This window comes from Camelus dromedarius, chromosome 6, assembly GCF_036321535.1.
Source record: "Camelus dromedarius isolate mCamDro1 chromosome 6, mCamDro1.pat, whole genome shotgun sequence".
NCBI lineage: Eukaryota > Metazoa > Chordata > Mammalia > Artiodactyla > Camelidae > Camelus > Camelus dromedarius.
In genome coordinates, this window is record NC_087441.1 from 7,609,558 (window position 1) to 7,629,550 (window position 19,993).

Below are 19,993 nucleotides of genomic sequence, written 5' to 3' on the forward strand. Positions count from 1 at the left end.
ACCAGCCTGGCCTCCAGGGAAGTCAGGCAGACCCCTCCCAGGATGGCTCTGGGGAGGGGAGCGTGAGGTGCTACCTTGGCTTTGATACCAGCACAGCCGAGGACTTCCTCATGTCCAGCGCTCACCTAACCGTTCCAGACCGAAAGGCCCTACTGCCTATTCGACAGGCCCATGTGAGTTCCAGACTGAACAGGTTCAAAATGAAACTCGCTCCCTTGGTTCACACTGCCCGCCCATCCTTAAGTGGACCGGCGCATCCACAAGGGCCAAAAATAAATACGTTCCTGGAAAGGGGTCTCCGCCAAGGGCTACTTCCTAGACTACAAGAAGGAAAGTTCAGGGTTCCCTGAACTAAAAATAATTGCGTCCAAAGTCTCCCACTTGCCCACCTTCCTAAAGAGTCCCAAGCCCCTAAAATCCCTAGGAGGCAACAAATCCTAAATGTGCTTGTGAAGGACGCACTGTTTTTCTCTTCCCTGGGAAGTCTCCTCCAATCCTCTGGTGACAGACCTCTGGTCACGTGACCCCACCCGGCCCAGGAGACTCCACGGGAATCATTCTCATCGGAGCTGGACCCTGGGCACTGCCTTTGCACTCCCATCATGAAGCTGTGAAGGGACAATCCCAGAATTGGTGGTGATGCTGGTGGTGATGAGACCAGAGATGGAGAGAGAGCCTGGGGGCAGTCAGAGCCTTGGATCCAGGCATCACTGTGGCCAGCTCAACGCCTGCCCTTCCCCATGTGCAGTCCCACAAGCCGTGGAGTTCTGGGATTTAAACTAGTTCAAGTTGGGTTTTTGCCACTGGCAGTTAGAGCCTAATGGATTAAGAGACTATTAATCAAGATCTTCTATGGAAGTCAAAAATAACTTTCTGAAGCTACCCCCGCAGCCAGTACATTTGGTCACAAAAGGCTGCCAGTGCAGACACACCCAAAGAAATGAAAGCAAATAGCAGTCAGGGATAGCTGTCACTCTTAGCCCAGGGCTCCCTGAAGCCCACCCAGTCTGGCGGGTCGTGGCCGAGGAGGGTGCGGGGACAACCGTGGTTAAGGCGAGAACCCCCAAAGGAATGTTAAGAGCCTTTGAAATAAACCAGTCCTGTAAAATCCCCAAATGCTAAAATTATTTCTTAAGTCTACCCAGGATTGCTCTCTAATGCAACAAAACCTTCATGTTTATGTAAGTCTCTCTACTTCTTCTTTGTTTGAAATTCAAGTTTTACTTTCCACTGAAAACCGCCAAATGCTTCCCAGACTCTGAAATGAAGAAAACACAGATCTCAGTGTAGCCACAAATGTTTGACCAAAAATCCAATTGATATGCCAGAAAAGGTTAGGATAGACTGAAATTGCAGTGTAGCTTGGCGGAGGAAGCGATGTGGTATATGACTCCGTGACTAAGATTCTGAGGAAACTTGGAAAAATTCAGCTATTATCCATAAGATATCAGACAGCTCAGGAATATCCAGAAAGGTCAAAACAGCCAGATGGTTGGCAACGTGCGGGCAAAACACTGAAATGAGTGACTGAGTTTTAAATGATTTTTCAAATGGATGTTGGAGGGACATTTGCCATACAGTTATGACCCTTCCCTTCAAAAAAAGCGGAGAAGAGGGAGGGGAGGTATGTGGTGTTTTACAACTAACTGTGGGGGTAAAACCGACCCTAGTAAAATTTAGATAGTTGACCGAGTTTTCCACCTGGAAAGCTCGGTTTGGGAGACAGAGACTGAGTGTTAAAATAATGGCCTGGCTTCTCTTCTGAGATTTCACGATACGTGTGGAGTTCAAGAAAACCTTTCTCCACGGTTGGTGTGGTCCTTTAGGATAAGTGCATAAAAAAGGAAACCAAATGCTATGCCTTTGGAGTCTTGAAACTTAAAAAACACTCCAGGGAGCTGACAGAGCCGTGCAAACGAACCTCTGACCCCACCAGGGGGGCCACATGGTGCCGTCCTCACACAGAGAGAAACACCAAGGCCAGCAGATGCCCCGGGTCCCTCCAGAGACCAAGGGCAGCCAGGATCTCCAGACTTCAACCCTGGTTCACATTCCTCAAAACCCAGTCAGTTTCTCCAGGTCATGGTGACTTACTGGATTCTACCCCCACGCCCCCAAATATGGCAAGTATGTCCTGTCATATGTCCTGGTGAGGCTGGGACTGAGCAGAGTGAGAAGCTGGAAGATTCCAAATGCCCCAGGCGGCTCTTGGGTGTGGCTGGAGCAGCCAGACAGGGTTTCTAATGACCAGAGGGGCCACTGGGCCCAGTGTGTACTCCCCTTCACCTCACCCCGGCCTCTGCTAGACCTGAGTTCCCACCACATCCCCAGCCCCTCAGGCATCTTCTAGTATTTTGATAACAACAAAGCATCATTTTATTCAGACTAAAAGGCCAGATTCACAGGACTACATGCCAACGTGCTTATAAGGGCACTAGATGGTCACTGAATACAATTATGAATCACATTTTTTCTCCATCAGCTCAAAGAAGCCAAATGGTGAAGACATCCAAGTCTCAAAACTCGAGCCACTGGCTCATCTTTAAGTAGAGTTTGTCCAAGTCCATTTCCAACCTCTCTAGATGGTCAGCGCCACCACACTCTCATCCAATTCTGTGCAAACATCCTCCACCTTGGGCCAGTTTCAGGTGGCCTCCTGTCCTGGACAGAGGTGATCCTCACACTTGGCTTCAGGGAACTTCTCCCCCTGGGGGCTGCATGCAAATGGGTCATGCCTGAGGCCACCGGGAACATGGGAAGAGCCCAAAGCCACTCAGGCAGCCCTTCCTCCTTTGTCCCCTTCCCTTCTCCATAGTAGCTGGCCCCCAGCCTCCCATCCAAGGCCACCTGCACCCTCAGCATAGCCACAGTTCCGTGATGCTGGTAAACAAAGGCTGTCATTCAAATGCTCTCCCATCACCTCAAGGTTAATGGCTTCCGATGGGCAGAGTTTTCCTAGAATGTTCTAGATTCTAGGTTGTTTGTATTTAGGGGAGAAGGGAGAGAAAGCCAGGATATTTGTTCATACAGTTCTCCTCACTCTATTCCCCTTCCTTATCTTCTTTCTCTCCTCTCCCCCCGCCCCCCACCAACTCGGGGAAGACCCACAGAGCAGAAGAACACAAAAATGGACAAGAAAATGAAGCACCAAGGGATTCTGCTTCAAAACAAACAGGAAATGGCAAAGCTGAAATCAAATTCTCAAGCCCAAAGGATACTCTTAAAATGAATCTGCCTTTTCCCTCAAGATGTTTTCTGAGATTTTTCAAGTTGGTTTTTGTATTAGTCAGTCCCATTCTAGCCAAGTTTCCCAACTAATTAAGAACAGTTTGGCAGTTTGCATTGAATTCAGAAACTGCTGCGGGGCCACTGTGGGTTGGGTACCCAGGAGCCACTCCCAGCTGCTCCTTCCTCCCTCTCCTTCCTCTACAACAAAGGCCAGGATACCACATCTTCATGGCCCTTCAGCTTCCCTGTGGCCAGGGGTGGTCGTGTGGTTAATGCTAGCCAATGACACAGACGAGGAAGTTACTGCTGCCACTTCCAGGAAACCATTGTAAAAGGATCAGGATCTGCTGTCATGTGCTTTTTACCTTTTGTATCCTCCTCCATTTCCCCCGCCCTGGGATGTCAACCTGATACTTGGAGACACAGCAGCCATCTTGGAAAATCAAGTGACCAGCTTGAGAATGACAGTGGGCCTGGGATGGCAGAGTAGAAACACAGGAAGACCCTAGGTCCCTGAGAGCCTCTCTGCTCCCAAGTAAGATAGACAGTTCCCTTACCTGTTTGGCCACGGCTCATCAGACACTGTGTTATCAGCAGCCCAGTCTGTGGCGACCTGATACCATCCTTTCTGGATCCAAAAAAAACAAGTCCATTTTTCTCTTGACTTCTATATGAGAGATGCTCTAACTCATTTCTTTCTGTTTGTTGTTTTTAAGGGATCCACTCCGGGAATTTAATTTTAACAATGTCAATGTTTTATTGATCTGTATGGTTGGGCTTGAGTAAGTTCTCACCAGAACATGATGCAGCCAGAAATCAGAGTGGACTTAACCGAGAGAGCTGGCAGAATGCAATCATTAGGAGTTAAGGTTTGAAAGCTCTTGGCCATTTTATTCCGGGACCAAGTAAGAAAAAACTATGGTTCCAGAGGAAAAACTGAAGAATTTTTTCCCTGTCTAAACCACCAGCTTTCCAGAATGGTTTAAGGAAATGTAATTGGAAGAATTCCATAGATATGTTTATTTATGACAACAATAAGAAAACAAGGGACTTTAAAGAGAAAACACCTTAAAGGTTTGGGAATGGGGTACGGGACTCCTGCCTGCAGCTGATGGGCATCAGAGACCCTTTAAGAAAGCGGTAGTTTCCAGGGTTTCATGGAATCTTTTGCACATTCTTCAAATTCAGTTCACAACTGAGAAATAGTTTCTTCAAGAATTACCATTGTTTGCTGGTCCAGCTTACACTCAGCCTACTATAAACTGTTGACATGACAGCCAAGAAAAACTCCCTGAAAATTCATTCCTTGTCCCAAAATGTGAAAGTCATTGTCTAACTATGTTAAACACTTGGGCATTACTGTCGCTAGAAATCACCACTCATCCTACTCAAAAATCTCCCTGAAAAATGCCCTTAGAAGAGAGGCCAAGCCAATGCTGTGGAGAAGAAGGTATGAAACAGAGCAAATGGGGCAGATGTGATCAGAGGCCAACCACTGCATGGACCCAGGGACAGCCCAGATGGCTAATGATAGTCACTTTTTTAAAAACTTTTTAATATTTAAAATTTTAAATATTTCAGATAATCACTGTGATGACTGGCAAATAATCTATCAGTGAAGATGAAATAATCTATCAATGAAGATGAAAAAATGCACAACACACTTGATGAGAAAAAAGTTGAAATTTCGCAGTGGGGCCATTTGTGACCAGGAGAAAATCGAGAGAGAAGTAAAGGAGAAGAGAGGAAATGAACATTTGTTGTACACCTAGCAAGCCCCCACAGCAAGCAAATAAGCCACCAAAGTTTCACTCTGCAAATGTCAAACTTAATTCATTCCTTTTCGCCAGCCATTTTCGCTTCTGCAATAGATATTTACTGAGTCCCTACCACGTGTCAGTTTCTGAGCTACACCAGAAGAGATTAAAGAGCTCTACGTTATCACAACGATTAGATCTTGAATCTCCATAACAACCCAGTGAACTGTGCTTTGGTATCCCCACTTTTATAAATGAGGAAACTGAGTCTTAGAATTAAGTGACTCTCCAAGGAACACAGCTAGTAAGTGACAGTGGTCAAACCCAGGCTGACCCAAAACCATAGACCATGCTCCTCCTACTACACTTGGTTGCCTCTCAGCTGTAATTATAACTACAAGGAATAAATGGAGTCCTGGAGAGAAATCAGAACCAAAGGAATAAAATTGGAAGTCATCAGTAGAAGCTGAATCCACAGGGGCACATGGGCTCTCTGCACTGAACGAGATTTTACGAATGTTGGGAAGACTCCATGGTGCCAAATCCTCACTCTTGGCCCTTGACTTACTCTACTTCCGACACCAGTTGAATGCTTCTCCTCCTGGAAGCACCTCTTCTGTCTTCCCTGACCCCAGTCTCCTGCCTTCCAGGACACCTTATTCTCTGGTTTTTCTTCCCCATCATTGGTCTCCTTTGCCAGCTCCTCCCTCTTTGCCAGAACTCAAAATGGTGGAGTGCCCCGCTCTGGTCCAGCCTCTTCTCTGCGTGCACTCCCTGGGCCTTGTCTGTCTAAGTTAGCACATCTGGTCCAATGACTGCAGATACCATCCATACGCTGATGGCCCCTGAATGCATAACTCCAATCCTGGCTTCTCCTCTGAGCACCGGCGCATCTGACTGTCTACTTGGCATCTCCAATGGGACTCAATACTGGTGTCTAAAGGATAACCAGGATGAAGACATTTTAAACCTGAACTATTAGTGATAAAGAGGAGAACCAGGATTCAAGTTGCATCATGGAAGACAGAAGTGGAGAGATTTTCAGGAAGAAGGAAATGTTGATCAGGGTCAAGTCAAGTAAAGGCTGAGTAAAGCCCATTTTTCTCCACTTGTAATTAGGACATGTCCACCCCCATTCAAAGGCCCCACACCAAGCAAATAAGCCATCAAAGTGTCACTCTACAAGTATCAAACTTAATGCATTTCTTTTCAATAGCTACCCTCAAAAGATTGATGTAGGAATAAAATGAAAAAGCAAATCATTAAGCACCCAATGGATGTGAGATACAGTGTTAGGAAGAAGGGCCACAGATGGCTGGTGTCACCAACTACAACCCAATAGATGAGCCGGCAGGATCCCCATTCCTCGGTCAACTCTCCCTCTTCCCACAGAGTGGGCCATGGGTCCTCATTCCCTGCAATCTTGGGGGATATACTTACAGAATATGTTTATTAGAATTTTAGAGTCTTGAGAATTGAAAGGAAAGTTGGGTCATCAGACCAACTTCCTCTCTTCAATCTGCCTAGCAACTGTGTGTCCAAAATGGTCTTTGAGTCTCTCCATGACTAGACAGTCTACCCAAATTCCAACAGGTTTCTCCCACCTTCAGAGATAAACATCTATGAATGTGTTACCCAATGGGGTGACACAGGGTCACTAAGCAAGGCACTGCACTGGGATACAAGTGAGTTAATCCCAGGTGTGTAAGAAAGACACTGGTCTTCGGTCGTCCGAGGCAAGCGCTCTATTGGCATCTGAAAAGGACAGCAAGGACGTCAGACATCAAACATCAGCTGAGTGCTACCAACAGTAAACACTATCAGGGCTCAGAAGGGTGAGGAAAGGAAGTCCTCCTCAGGCTGGGGTGATCAGGGAACATCAGTGGGGTTCAAGGAGGCCTTTGCTAGAGGTTTCTTCTCCCGTAAGTGGGAGCACTGGCCACTGCTTTCCACGACTTCAATTCTAAGAAGACATTTAATCAGACCCTCTCTGTGACTCTAACCCAGCCTGCTCTGAGTTGTTCCCTGCAATGAAAACTCACTACCATTTCAGAGCATCAGCAGGCTCCATGGAACTCATCCCTGGGACCCCAAGTCAAAACCCTCCTGTTCTACAAGAGAGAGACACAGTCTGCTCAGACAATGGCCTGTGTCTCGTCTCCCAGACCTCTTCCTTCCTGGGTGTTAGAGTCCAAATGCTGCCAGGATGCAACTGTAAAATAAGACCAGCCCAGGTCCCGGGGAAACCAGGCACTTAGTGTACCCTGCCCCTCTTTTCTCTTCCCTTTAGCTGTGGTTTGCCTGGATATCTGTAGGTACGCATGTGGGTTCTGAGAGCTATTAAGCATAAGAAGATGCTTCAATCCTCCCAGTCTATCAGAAAAATAATAGAAGGAAATTGTTGCGTTGGGGTAGAAAACGGTATTAAAAACAGCAGGGCCAGGGCACGTGTTACAACAGAAAGAGAACATGGCGCTCTTCCATAACCCAGAGAACGTCAGAGCATCAGACACTCTGGGAGAGCCAGGCCGCCACGTCATATTACCTAGCAGTCTCGAGTAGAGAATACAACGGAGATAAAAGAAAGACAGTGACACATCCCAGATTGTACCAGATTCGGGGGGTGGTGTAGATTGAGTCAGTATCAAAGTGTACCCACCCAGCAAGGTCCTCAGACAAATGTGGCGGTTTCTCTTGCTGATCCTACAATTCTACGTGCATCGGTCAAAACGGTCAGAACCTAACACGACACCTGGCAGGCTGAAGCTGGCTAGAAAGTGCTGGATGATCCTATACTGCTGCACGTGTCCCCCTGGATGCCATTATGTATTGTCCCATCAGTCCCAACTCCTTTATGAGGCCTCTGCCACCTGTGCCTCAGCACCGAGCAGAGCCACTTGCCCTAGAAGATCTTTGTTAACTACTTCATTGCTTCCTTTATTAAATGGAGGGCCCAGCCAGGCTTGATCTCTGAATTGGGCCCCCTGGCTGTGTGTAGGTGTTTGGGACTCTGGGTTGACAGTTCACACACACAATGCAGCCTGTGTCTTCCCACATCTCAACCAGGGCCCAGGGCTGGAAGCTGAGTGAATTCCTTCACCTACTGAAAAGGCATCGCGCTGGTATGCAGGCATGCCAAGGGCTGTGGGCTGAACTGCATCCTCCAAAAAGCTGTGCTGAGTCCTAACGCACAGTACCTGTGGACGTGATTTTTTAATTTAATTCTTATTTTTTATTGAAGTGCAGTCAATTTACAATGTTAGTTTCAGGTGTACAGCAAAGCAATTCAATTATACACATACATACATATGTATATATATTTTCAGATTCTCTTCCATTACAGCTTATTACAAGAAACTGAATGTAGTTCCCCATGCTATACAGTAGGTCCTTGTTGTTTATCTATTTTGTATATAGTAATGTGTATCTGTTAATCCCAAACTCCTAATCTCCTGTGAATGTGATTTAGAAACAGGGCTTTTACAGATGGAATCAAGTTCAGATGAGATCACGCTTGACTATGGTTAGCCTTAATCCAATATGACCAGTGTCCTTATAAGATGACACACCGGGAGAATACCATATGATACGGGACAGAGACTGGAGTGACACGTCAACAAGCCAAGAAGCACCAAGGATTGCTGGAAACCACCAGAAGCTAAGAAGAGAAAAGGAAGGATTCCTCCCTAGAGTCTCAGAAAGAGTAGGCCCTTGCCCTGCAGATTTCAGATTTCTAGCCTCCAGACCTACAGGAGAATAAACTTCTGTTGTCCAAAGCTGCCCAGTCTGTGGCCCTTCCTTATGGCAGTCCTAGGAAGCTAGCATGCCGTGTAAATAAAACGCTCCACTCTGCAGCAGGTGGGGCTGCCAGCACAAGCCAAGGTTCAAAACTCATGTGCTGACTGACTCTACGGGTCAAGGTGAGAGGGATGCACGGACTGTCCCACACTCACCAACCCCACGTGTCCTGCTGGCCTGAGGTGGACATATGCAAACAGATTTCATGTGCATCATGTGTAGTTAATATCAAAGAATTCACATCCACTCGTTTAGTAAGTATTTACTGAGCAACCATTATTTGCAAGCAGCATTCTAGACAAGGGGGAGATTTCAGTGACCAAAACTGATAAAATGCCACATGGTCACCACAGAGGAAGACAGGCAATGAGCAACACCAACGTGAAATACACCAACTCTCAGGTAGCGAAGAGGTTGTGGAGAAAAATACAGCTGGAATGAGAAGCGCTGCGGGATACAGATAAGATGACATCATTAGATGGTGGGGAGTGGTCAGGTGAGGCCCCAAGAAGGCGATATTGCATAAAGCATGTGAGGACGGTGAGAGACTGCCCATAGATGTTTATGGCATGTTTTTCAGGCAAAGAGAACAGCAAGTGCAAAGGCACTGGGGCTGGAAGGTGCACATTAGGGACAGCAAGGAGGCCCAGCAGCTGAAGCTGATGGTGAAGGAAGACCTGGTATAAAAGATGATCATGTTGCCTTGAAAACTTCCTAGGGCTTTGGCTTTTACCTGAGAAAGAGAGAAGGTTCTGGGACTTCATGCGTCATGAGAATTACTGTGCTGCTATTTTGAAGACAGAGTGGAGTGGGAGAGGGCAGGAGCAGGGGGCCCAGTGAGTAGGTTACTGCAATAAGCCAGATAAGGTGCCTTGGGCCAGGGTAAGAGCAGTACTTTCCTGCTTTGCCAAATCACACACCGCAACATCTCAGGACACTCAAAAACACCTGCCAGCTAACTGCAGTGACCTCAAGCAGAATGGGCAAAAATAAGTACTTTTTAAAAATAGGCTTTTACCTAACTCAAAGGTTAATATGATACAATTCCATTTATATGACATGCTTGAAATGACAAAATTATAGAGATGGAGAACAGATTCATGGTGGTTGAGGGCTGAGGAGGCGGGAAGAAGGATGGTGAATGAGAGCAGCAGGAGAGGTCCTTCTCCATCACATGTTATTACAAGAAATTGAATATAGTTCACTGTGCCACAGGGTAGGTCCTTGTTGTTTATCTTTTTTATATATAGTAATGCATGTCTGTTCATCTCCAATCAGGAGAGGTCCTTCTGATGGAATGGAATGGTCACACAATCTACATGTGTGATAAAATTACACAGAAACACACACAGAGAAGCAGGCAAGCTCTGCATAAAATCAGTGAATTGCACCAAGCCGGCAACCCGGCAGTGACCGTGCACTATGCAAGATGGTACCTTTGCGAGAAACTGGGTGACAGGCACATGCTCTCTGCATTATTTTATACAACTGCAAGAAAATCTACAACTCTCTGAAAATAAAAACATTTCAAAACCGTTAAAAAAATAATAATCTTTTACGCCTACAGTGTTTGTCCAAAGCCCTGACCCTTATGCCTGGGAAAAGAGAGGGCACCAGAGCAGTCTCCAGAGAAACTGTCACTTAAAGCTTCTTTAAACTGACCCACAACAAGCACAGTACACACAATAAGCCGCACTGGCTCCTGTGTGACAGGCACACGTGCGCGGTCCTCTCTCTAAGTGGAAGCATTGGTGGGACGCCGACACCACTGCACCATCACTGGTCCGGGGGGCTGAGCCCTCCCTGTAGGGGATTTCATTTTATAAAACAGTGGGAGGATGAGTTGGTGCTGCCCTCGTGAGATCGTGCCTGCTGCTTTCCCCTCATCTGCCCAGAGGACCCACCCTCTGCTCTCAGGGACCCGTCTGCCTGGGGACCGCCGTCATCTGCCCTGGCTGGGGTCCTTTCTCTGAGCTCCTAGAGGGCCACACCTCACTGCTCAGGTGTCCGGCCTCTTTGGCCCTGCCCGGCCCTGGGGGTCCCAGCCCAGGGTGACTGTCTGTGGGATCGCATCTGCAGACAAACACGATGTCATCTCAAACGAGGGACCACGGCTGCACACCCGGCTCAGATGGTTTATTATGATGCTAACCAGGTCCAGCCACAGCGCCGGTGCGTAGGAACCCACTATCCATCCTTCTCCCAAGAGCAGCTCAGGCACATCGCGGTCTGCGTCTGCCAGCGTTGACCAACCCTCCGCCCATCTGTCCAGGGCGAAACCACCTTCCAACCCTGAAATGAGTCGATGTTCAAGTAACCTTCAGAGCAGAGTTTTAGACTTTGTAAAAAGTCTATGTAAACTATATCCACTGATTTCCTCTTTAATCCAAGTTAGTTACTGCCCTCCCCCCACCCCAGGAACCCCTAAAATAACTCACAGGGTTTTCCTTTGGAAACTGCACTGAATTCTCTCCACAGATCCACCCTCGACCCCGAAGTCACTACCGTCAACTGTTTTGTGTTCTTACCCTGACTCCGTCTACCGTCTGCCCGCCTGTGAGTGCCTGAGAGCCGCAGCGCCCGGAAGCCCTTTCCACGATGGATCGCTCTAGAACATATGAGCCATTTTGGAAAACACAGAACAAAAGGATTCTTCAAATGAGACAGAAGTTGGAGGTAAAGACAGCAGTTAGGTCTGTCTTGTAACGAAGAAACCCCCAAGGGCCCAAATAAATAAGATGCAAAAGATCCTGCAAAGGCAAAGAACAGGACGGCCACCTGCCCCCCCGGCCCGACTGCCGCGCCATCCTCCGCTGGGCCGGCCACCTGACCTCCAACCAGTCTGCGCCACACACAGTCCTTCAGCGGCCACGGTTTCTGTGAATTACGGTCAAACTCCCGGCCCCTCCTGATCCGGCCGCTGCCGACCCTCCAAGCCCAAACGCCACTGTTCCCCCAGGGCCACTCTGCAGGAGCCACTTGCAACACTCACATTTTCTCAAATGTGTCATGATGCTTCTCGCCTCTGGGCCTTCACACAGCATCAAGTTTGGTTCCTCCACCTGAACTGTCCTTCCTCACCTTTCCTCCCTAAGTAATGTCCATCCCTTCTTCAAAACCCAGCTCAGCTACGACTGTCCCGGACCCTCCAGTCCGGTCCCCTGGGACTGTCCTAACAGGCATCACACTGTATCCTCCCCACCCCCTCCCCAGGCCTGTATGCTTTCACACAGCGACTGTGTTTACTGGACTTGGAATCCCTGTGCTTGCTAAAGGAATGAATGAATAATGAATGAATGTATGCCTTTGAAGGGAGACTCACGCAAATTTAGAGTTGGAAGGGGCCCTTCGCCAAATCTCCAGTCCAAGTCCCTCATTTTTTGGATGAGAAAATTGAGACTTGGAGAGTTATGATCTTCCCAAGGCCACACAGTGCCAGTGAGTGGCCGGGTCAGGACTCGTGAGGTGGATGAAGTGATGGGACACCAGGACATAATCCCCAAGAAACAAATCCTGACATTTAAATGACACATTTTTTCTGAGAAGTTGGAAATACTTTCACACCATCAGTATGACAATCTGTGGGAGAGGTAGGGCTCTGTCGGCCCCACAGACTAGCACTTCATGTTTCTCAGCACTGTTCTTGACTCTACAGTCCACCAGACACAAATGTGAATTCCGGGAGGCTCCTGGTGAGAACACAAGGCCAGCAGCTCAGAGCTGTGACTTCCATCCTCGGGATCAAACACTCAGAGAACCACTGCACTAAAGGGTGAAGGATTTTTTGTAACAAACTCAACAGAGAGCACTGGCCTCAGGGGCAAGTTTTAACAAGACCCAGTAAGTAAAGGGCACTTTCCTACAATGAGGATCTTGCTTGCGTCCGAACGCCAAATCTATTCTGTAACAGGGAGTAGGGTTCCTTGCAGCCTCCTCCAAAGTTAAGCCCTACTGGAGTTCAACTCACTTCCGTGCAGGCAGCATCATTTCTCAACAGCAAAAGGACTAATGCGCAGACTTGGAAGGACATCCAGAGCAAATCAGAAACCGCGGCCCTAGGAGATGCACAGGGGAATACAGGAAACGCCCAGACCCACGGGAGCCGGCCAGTCTGCAGGAAGAGTGTGGGATCTGGATCCAGGAGGTTGGGGTCCAAATCCTGGGATGACCACCTACTGCACCTCTGACTTCAGGAAAACCAGTTAACCCCTCTGAACCCAGTTCCCTCAGGGTAAGATGTGGATGTTACCAAGGTCACAAGGTTGCTGTGACAGTTAAAGGAAATGACACACAGGGAAGTGGTCATCCGTGGCGCTTCTAACTGCCAGTTAACGTGAAATAGACATTAAATGCAAACCAAAGAACTCGTAAAGATGAACGTAGAATTATACAGACTGTACTTTACAGATTAGGATGATGTTATAATTTAATCATTGCTCCACACGTAAGAGTCCACAGGAGGAAAATCAACATTAGCAGCTCTCCAATTAGAGAAATAAACCTGCCTTAGAATTTGCATGCTTTCCCTGGATACAAAAAGAATCCACTGAGCGCAGAGCGGAGACACTGAGAGAGACAGGTTCGTCAAAACTCAGTCAAAACTGACTTCCAGTGCTCAAGAGGCAGGCACCCCCGCTCAGTGTCCCCTGTCCCCGCGGCTCCTCCAGCGGCTGCCGCTTTGGCCAGAACCTGCAGAGACTGCCGGGGCTCCCCAGCAAATAAAGGGCCGCTGACCCCAGCTTTAGGTTTAAGCTTCAGATTTCTTCTCGCCATTGATCAGTTGACAGTTGCTAACTCGCAGATATTTCCATTCTCAATGAATGAGTTGTCCTTCCTAACTTAATATGTGAAGGAATCTCCAATCTTGTCTCTATAAAACCCCCTGCCACGGGGGCTGGAGTGCGAGGGGCCCGCCGGCGGCGGAAACTCGGCGGGAAGGCCAGGAGCGCCCTCTAAGGGCCGTGGAGGGAAAGTGCCGCCGCCCGCCGGGCCGAGAGCCCAAAAAGGAACTAGCAGGAAAATGTGTCTTCCACATGACGTCACCTAATACTCAGCGGCACAAAAATTCCTTATTCAGAATTTCTAAATTTTAACCATCTGATCCATGCTGGAGAATTTTCCTGAACGAGGTAATAATAATAACACAGTTGCCCAAAATCAAATTATATTCAACTTCTTTAAATTCAATTTCTTTGTAATTTCCATCTAGAAGGAAGGAAAAAAAGGATATTCGCTCATATGTATAACCAACACCTCCCTGATTCCAAGTGCTCTGATATATGTCTACTAAAATTGGTAAAAGAAATAATGAAATACTATCCACTCCCACCCCCATCTACCCAGATCTCCCCAAAGGGACCCAAGGTTTCAGATTTGAATGTATCCTCATATAAAGATTCTATGGATAAACAAGAAAATACACATACATACATATTTTTTCTCTTCTTTATCTTTATACTTTTAAATACTCACCTCTGTATTTTCTAACTGAAATAAAAGCTTCTGATAAGTTTTATAACTCAAGAAATTCCTAAACTCCATAGGGATCAATGAAAAGAGGCCTGCTCCTTAACTGGCAAATCCTGCTGGGGTCTTTCCTGAAGTGTTTGTGTCTAGGCTCCCCCAAACCCCACCCTCACCCTTTGCAGTAGCAGAATAATGGCCCCCAAAGGTGTGCATGTCCTCATCCCCAGAACCTGTGAACATGTGACCTCACATGTGCAAAATCAACTTTGCAGATGCAATGAAGTTAAGGACCAAGAGATGGGGAGAACATCCGATGGAATAGAGTGAAGAGAGAGAAGGAAGGTCAGGGGCAGAGAAGGGGACGTGTGGGTGGAAGTGGAGTGATGCCATTGCTGGAATGGGCCACCAGCCGAGGGATGCAGGGACCTCTCAAAGCTGGAAGAGGCGAGAGCTGGATTCCCTAGAGCTCCCAGAAGGAACACAACCTGTGATTTTAGCCCTGTGAGACCCATTTCAGTCTTCTAACCTCCAGAACTATAAGATAACAAATTTGTGTTGCTGTAAGCCACTGGCTTTGTGGTAATTTGTTACAACAGCAATAGGAAACTAACACACCTCTCCACTCCTCAGTCCCTCCCAGGCCGGTTGTCAGAGGATGGGCCTTTATGCCTTAAATAGAGCTATGAATGGTCTTGGTAGACATATTGATAATGCTCTGAACAGTCTGATGATAACTTTCCAGGGACATACATTGTCCTTCCGCAATTCTGTACAACTTCTAACTCCTACTGATGAATTGTGTGCTCAGTTGATGAATAAAACAATTCTTTCATCTGGGTGGGCTCCAATGCACAAGATAAAAGGAAAGGGTATATTCACCCTCTGCTCTCAAAGAGGACAGAAGTAGGCAGGAAGCCCTACAGAGCTGCATGTAGGCTGGGTCACAGGAAAGCCTGTGAGGGCTCCTGGGGGTGGAAGGAATCTATCTTATTTGCTTGGTCTCCTGGAAACTAGCCTGGCCCAGGCCACACAGCAGGTGAATGCAGCACTGAGATTCAAACCCAGGTGCCTTGATGTTGAACGAACTTCCTTTCTCTACACTAGTGGTTATCAAACTTTCTGTTTTCAGATTCCTTTCTTCTCGTAAATCAACGATTATCTCACAGAGATTATATTTATGTGGGTTTTATCCATCTATATCTACTGACCAGAAATTAAATCTAGGAAGAGGTTAAACTCTGTACTTATTAATTCATTTTAAAATAGCAACAGTCAACCATTACAAGCTGACAAAACAAGCTGTGTTTTATGAAAAAATAACTGTTTTCCAAAGCCAAAAGAAATAGTGAGAGGAATGGCATTTTGGCAAATCTCTTTAATATAAGACAGCAGGGTCTCCTGTCCAGTTATGCCCCCAACCTATTTCAGTGTGTTGTTTTGGCTGAACATTCTAAAGAAAATCTGGCCTCACACAGACATGGGGAAAGTATTTTAATACCCTTACAAATAGTTTTGGAAAATCTTTGATACTACACCAAAACTCATCAAGTAGCAGTTTCGTAAAGGTAAATTGCAATGTATAATCTGAAACTATATAAAGAATTTTTCATATTTTGTTACAGTAAAAATCCATTGGGCTGGGGAGGGGTTGTTATAGCTCAGTGGTAGGGTGCATGCTTAGCACTCACGAGGTCCTGAGTTCAATCTCCAGTACCTCCATTAAAAAAAAAAAAAAAAAACTCCATTGAGCTGTTGTGCACTTCGGATCAATCTTTCAGCCAGACAAGATTTTGTAACACTGGATCAGTCACTTGGATTTACAAATTCACTTGGTTATGCAGAACATCTAAATGTTGACACATTTTTATAACATGCTATTTTAAAATCACATTCATTTATATCACCACCTAATCTTGTTAGAAAAGTTTTTAAGCATTTGGGAAGCTTTCAAGCTGAGGAAGCTGGAGGCGACTAGGCAAAATTCTATTTTTCATTTGAAAGCTCAAATTTTCTCACTGGCAAGACATACGAGCCATTATTTTACCAGAAGTGGCAGACTGCCTTTGTTCATTTTTTGAGATGTCTGCCAAATACCCAAATCAGAATAACTAGTTTGTCTGCAGTCATTCTATCTGGTAAATGTGGTGTTCCATGAAAAAGGCAGCTAGTTCCGCTCACAACTCAAACCATCACACCAGTGCTTCCCCCCAGGGTTACCAATGAACTGGGGCCGTCGGCAGAAGCGCTTTAAGTGCCTTTCCCGTATCTTCATACAGAACGTTTAAAAGACATGCATACCAGGGTAGAGATTTGGTAAAATTAATCGTTTTTACTGTTGCACCAAGGACATTCTCCATTGAAACTGGCAAATCCTTTCTCAACTTCAAAAGCCTGAATAAGGCAGCAGATTCAGCTGCTGGTCCCCCATCTACTGGTACATCATGGCACCTTGCCGCACCTCACACCAAAGCACCCGCGTTCCCCCACTAAACTTTTGTACCCTCGCTACAAACTTCAACACTGAAAAAGGCAAGGAGTATCTTGCTACGACTTTGAAAATAGTTTTGACCCTGTGGATTCCCTGAAAGGGTCTTCAAGCTTTAAAGAAAAAAAATTTTTAATTACTCATCACCATCCTAAGATAACCACTATAAATGGATATGAGTGTGTGTGTCTCCATATGTTTTTAGAAAAAGGTATCTTTTCAGACTGGCAAGCACAATTTTAATGGTTGCGTAGTATTTTACTGCAGGGATGGAAGGGAGGAGGCATCGCTTGCTTATTTTGTTTTACACTTTAAGTGAACACCAAGTTGAAGGGTTTATTTAGATCCTCAGCACGCCCTGCAGATCACCCCTGTCTTAAGGCAAGTTCCCCCAAGCTGTGATGGTCTGCCACTGTGAATGTGGTTCTGGGTGATTTCATTACAGCAATTCTGGCGCCAAAGGTTTGGGGGAAAGGAGAGGGCAGGACTCAAGCAGCTGGCTAAGCCTGCGCATTAATTCAGCCAGAGAGGAAGCAGCGTGTCTACAGCTCTGCTGTAAGACCCAGAGTGTAAGTCTGGAGCAGTGACTGTAGCCATTACAGCAAGACAGACAGGAAGGCTTCCCAGAGAGCAGATGAAATAAATTACGTGCCCCATGATTTCTCCTGCAGCATAATAATAGAATTCTATTATTTAAATACAGCAGATGTGCATTTCAAAATGTGTTCGCCCTCCTATGTCCACTTCTAGTCTGGTCATCATTTTACTGCAAATCCCACGTCAACACAGTAGAGAGAAGTGCCAGCGAGCCTTCCAGCTCCAACATTCCACAGCTCAGTGATTTACAGAACAGAAGGCATAAGGAGGAGCAGCAGAGAACACAACAGGATTCCCAGAGCTACCCCAGGCAACTCTGACTTCAGACCCACTCAAATGCAACTCATCGGGCAGGTAGAAGTGGGCTCTAACAGGTAGAAGACTGTAAAATGCCAGTTTAATATTGGTTCCAGTTTCAGTCTGTTTCCTGAAACAAAAACTCTTACAACATTCAGAGAATTTAAATTTGGGGGGGGGGGGGGAGCCATGGGTTGTAGGTGGGGAAGTTGAAAGTCTTTAAAATAGTTTTATTCTTGATAAATACTATAAAAAATATTCAGTGAATGCTTTCCTGGAAGTAGCTAACAGAGAGGAAAACCTACAGCTGGAACTGCCTTTTATGAACAAGTGGCATTTAGCATCTCAGCGCTTGGCATAACCCTGAAACAAGCGTTATGCACCCACCAAAAGCAGTCACAAGGCAACTTTTCCCCTTTCCCTTGTAATAAGAGAGCAAACGAGACACTAAATAGTGTCGTAAAGCAAGTAGCCCTCCTTGGAATCACATCTGAATTTTTATAACCCAGCTGGGAGTGAACAGTATCAACAAAAATGTCGACGTCTTAATTCCTACAAACTGATGACATAAATAAAAGCCACAGAGTATCAAGTGTGAAAATGCCTGCACAGGAGTGGAAACAAGGGCCGCCAAAGGCTTAGGGATGAAAACTTCTTTCTCTCTGCGGGAAACCGACAAGAAATCTGAAAACAGCCCACTAGCATTTTCTAAAAAGCGTTGCTCCTATTTCAGCCCCCAGAGAAAGCATCCAACCCGTCTCCAGCCTCAGCTTTTGGGGAAGGGCAAGCTTCTCCCGAAACGACTCTCCCACTTCCCTCTCCCTCCTCTCAAGACAGTTGTCCTCTCCCAGCTCCAAAGCTCCCACCGAGATGCACGGCTTCTAGCCTTCTCCTTGGGCGCGGAGGTACCCAACCGCCCCGTGGCAGCTCACAGCTTTCCCCGTGCGCTTCTAGAACAGCCCTGCCTCTCTGCCTCCCTTTTGGTCTCCCAAGTGCCGTCCTCCAACAGGTATCCCTGCCTCGGGCAGGTGAAACTGGAGGAAAGAAGGATGCCCACAGGGAGATTCTCGGCCAAGGAAAGCATCACCCCCACCCCCACCGCAGCGCCAAGAGGTCGCTTTTCTTTCTTTTCTCTCTCTCTTTTTTTTTCGGTCTTTTATTTTCTTTGCCTAAATGTCCCTGGAAAGTTAGACTGCTGAGTCTCCGACTCCGAGGCATTCGACGGCAAAGTTGAAACCCAGGGCGCTGAGGTCCTCTGCCCGACTGAGTCCCCGCGCCCGCCTCTTGTAAGCAAGGCACCAAGTGTCCAAGACCCCGCGTCCCCAGCCGCCCCTCCGCGCCCGCGAGCGATGAGGACGCACAGGTTAGTGACAGGACATGCAGCCAGTAAAGAACAGGGCGACGATCCCCGGAGCGACAGGGGGTGAGTGGCGCACGGAAGGTGGACAGAGAAGAGGCGAGGAGGCGCGGAGAGCCGGGCAGCGGAGCCCGGGACTGCGCGTACCTGGAGCCCTCGCCGAGGAGACGACGGGCAGCAGCGCGGCCAAGAGCAGCAGCGCCGCCCAGGGCAGCGGGCGACGCGCCCGCGGGGGCGCCCGGACCTCGGGCGCCATCCGGAGCCCGGGGCGCGCGGCCGGCTGGGCCAGGTGATTGACCGGTGGGCGCTGGGCGGGAGTCGGGGAGCGTGGATGGGCCGCCGTCGGGTCCCCGCGGTGGGTGTGCGTTTGAGCGCCCCGGCCCCGCGCCGCTCCCTCCCGGCCCGCGCACCGGCCGCCGCGCTCCGCACTGAGGCCGCCCTCCGCCGGCCGCGCCTTTTAGCCGCGCGCGGGCGCCCCCTGCCGGTGGCCGGGAGGCGGGGGGTGGCGGCCCGAGGCGGGCGGGGCGCGAGGCCAGGGCTCAGGGTGCCCCAGCGCCCCGGAAGCCCGCTGGGAGGGTCTGGAAAATTCAGGGATTGCTGTGAGCGAGATGTGCTCCCGGTGTCTAACCTCTCTCGTTTCCTGGCTCGGGAAATGGCCCGTCACGTCGAATCCTTGCCAAGACCAGGAATGTCCTCTGTCCCCTTAAATACCTCTGGTTTCAAAGTTGGGGACCCAAGGCAGGCTCCTTCACCTCTTTCTGTATGTTGCGGTCGTTCTTGCTTCTCACCCCGGCCTTCCCCACACCCTGCACCCAGGAAGGGGGTTTAACGCCCTTAAACCCTGCTGCCGCAGGGCTGTGGTTTCTGCAGAGCATGAACTAGGTTCAAAGGAAGCGTTTTCCAAACACGCGAAGAGCCCAGGCCCAGGACTTGCCCGGCCTCGGTTCCTCCGATTCCTATGTTAACACTACTTAGGGCTCCCCATCCCGATTCCCACTTGTTTGCGAT

At 47.9% G+C, this 19,993-nt stretch overlaps 1 protein-coding gene across 1 annotated transcript in view; it reads right to left on the minus strand.

Moving 5' to 3' along the window:
• Positions 1-19,220, minus strand: part of FNDC1 (fibronectin type III domain containing 1) — a 91,482-nt gene extending 72,262 nt beyond the window's left edge. Inside the window, exon 1 of the mRNA XM_031456633.2 lies at positions 19,133-19,220. The gene's annotated coding sequence lies outside the window, so the exon portion shown is untranslated. The remainder of the gene's footprint in view (positions 1-19,132) is intronic.
• Between the last annotated feature and the right edge of the window lie 773 nt (positions 19,221-19,993).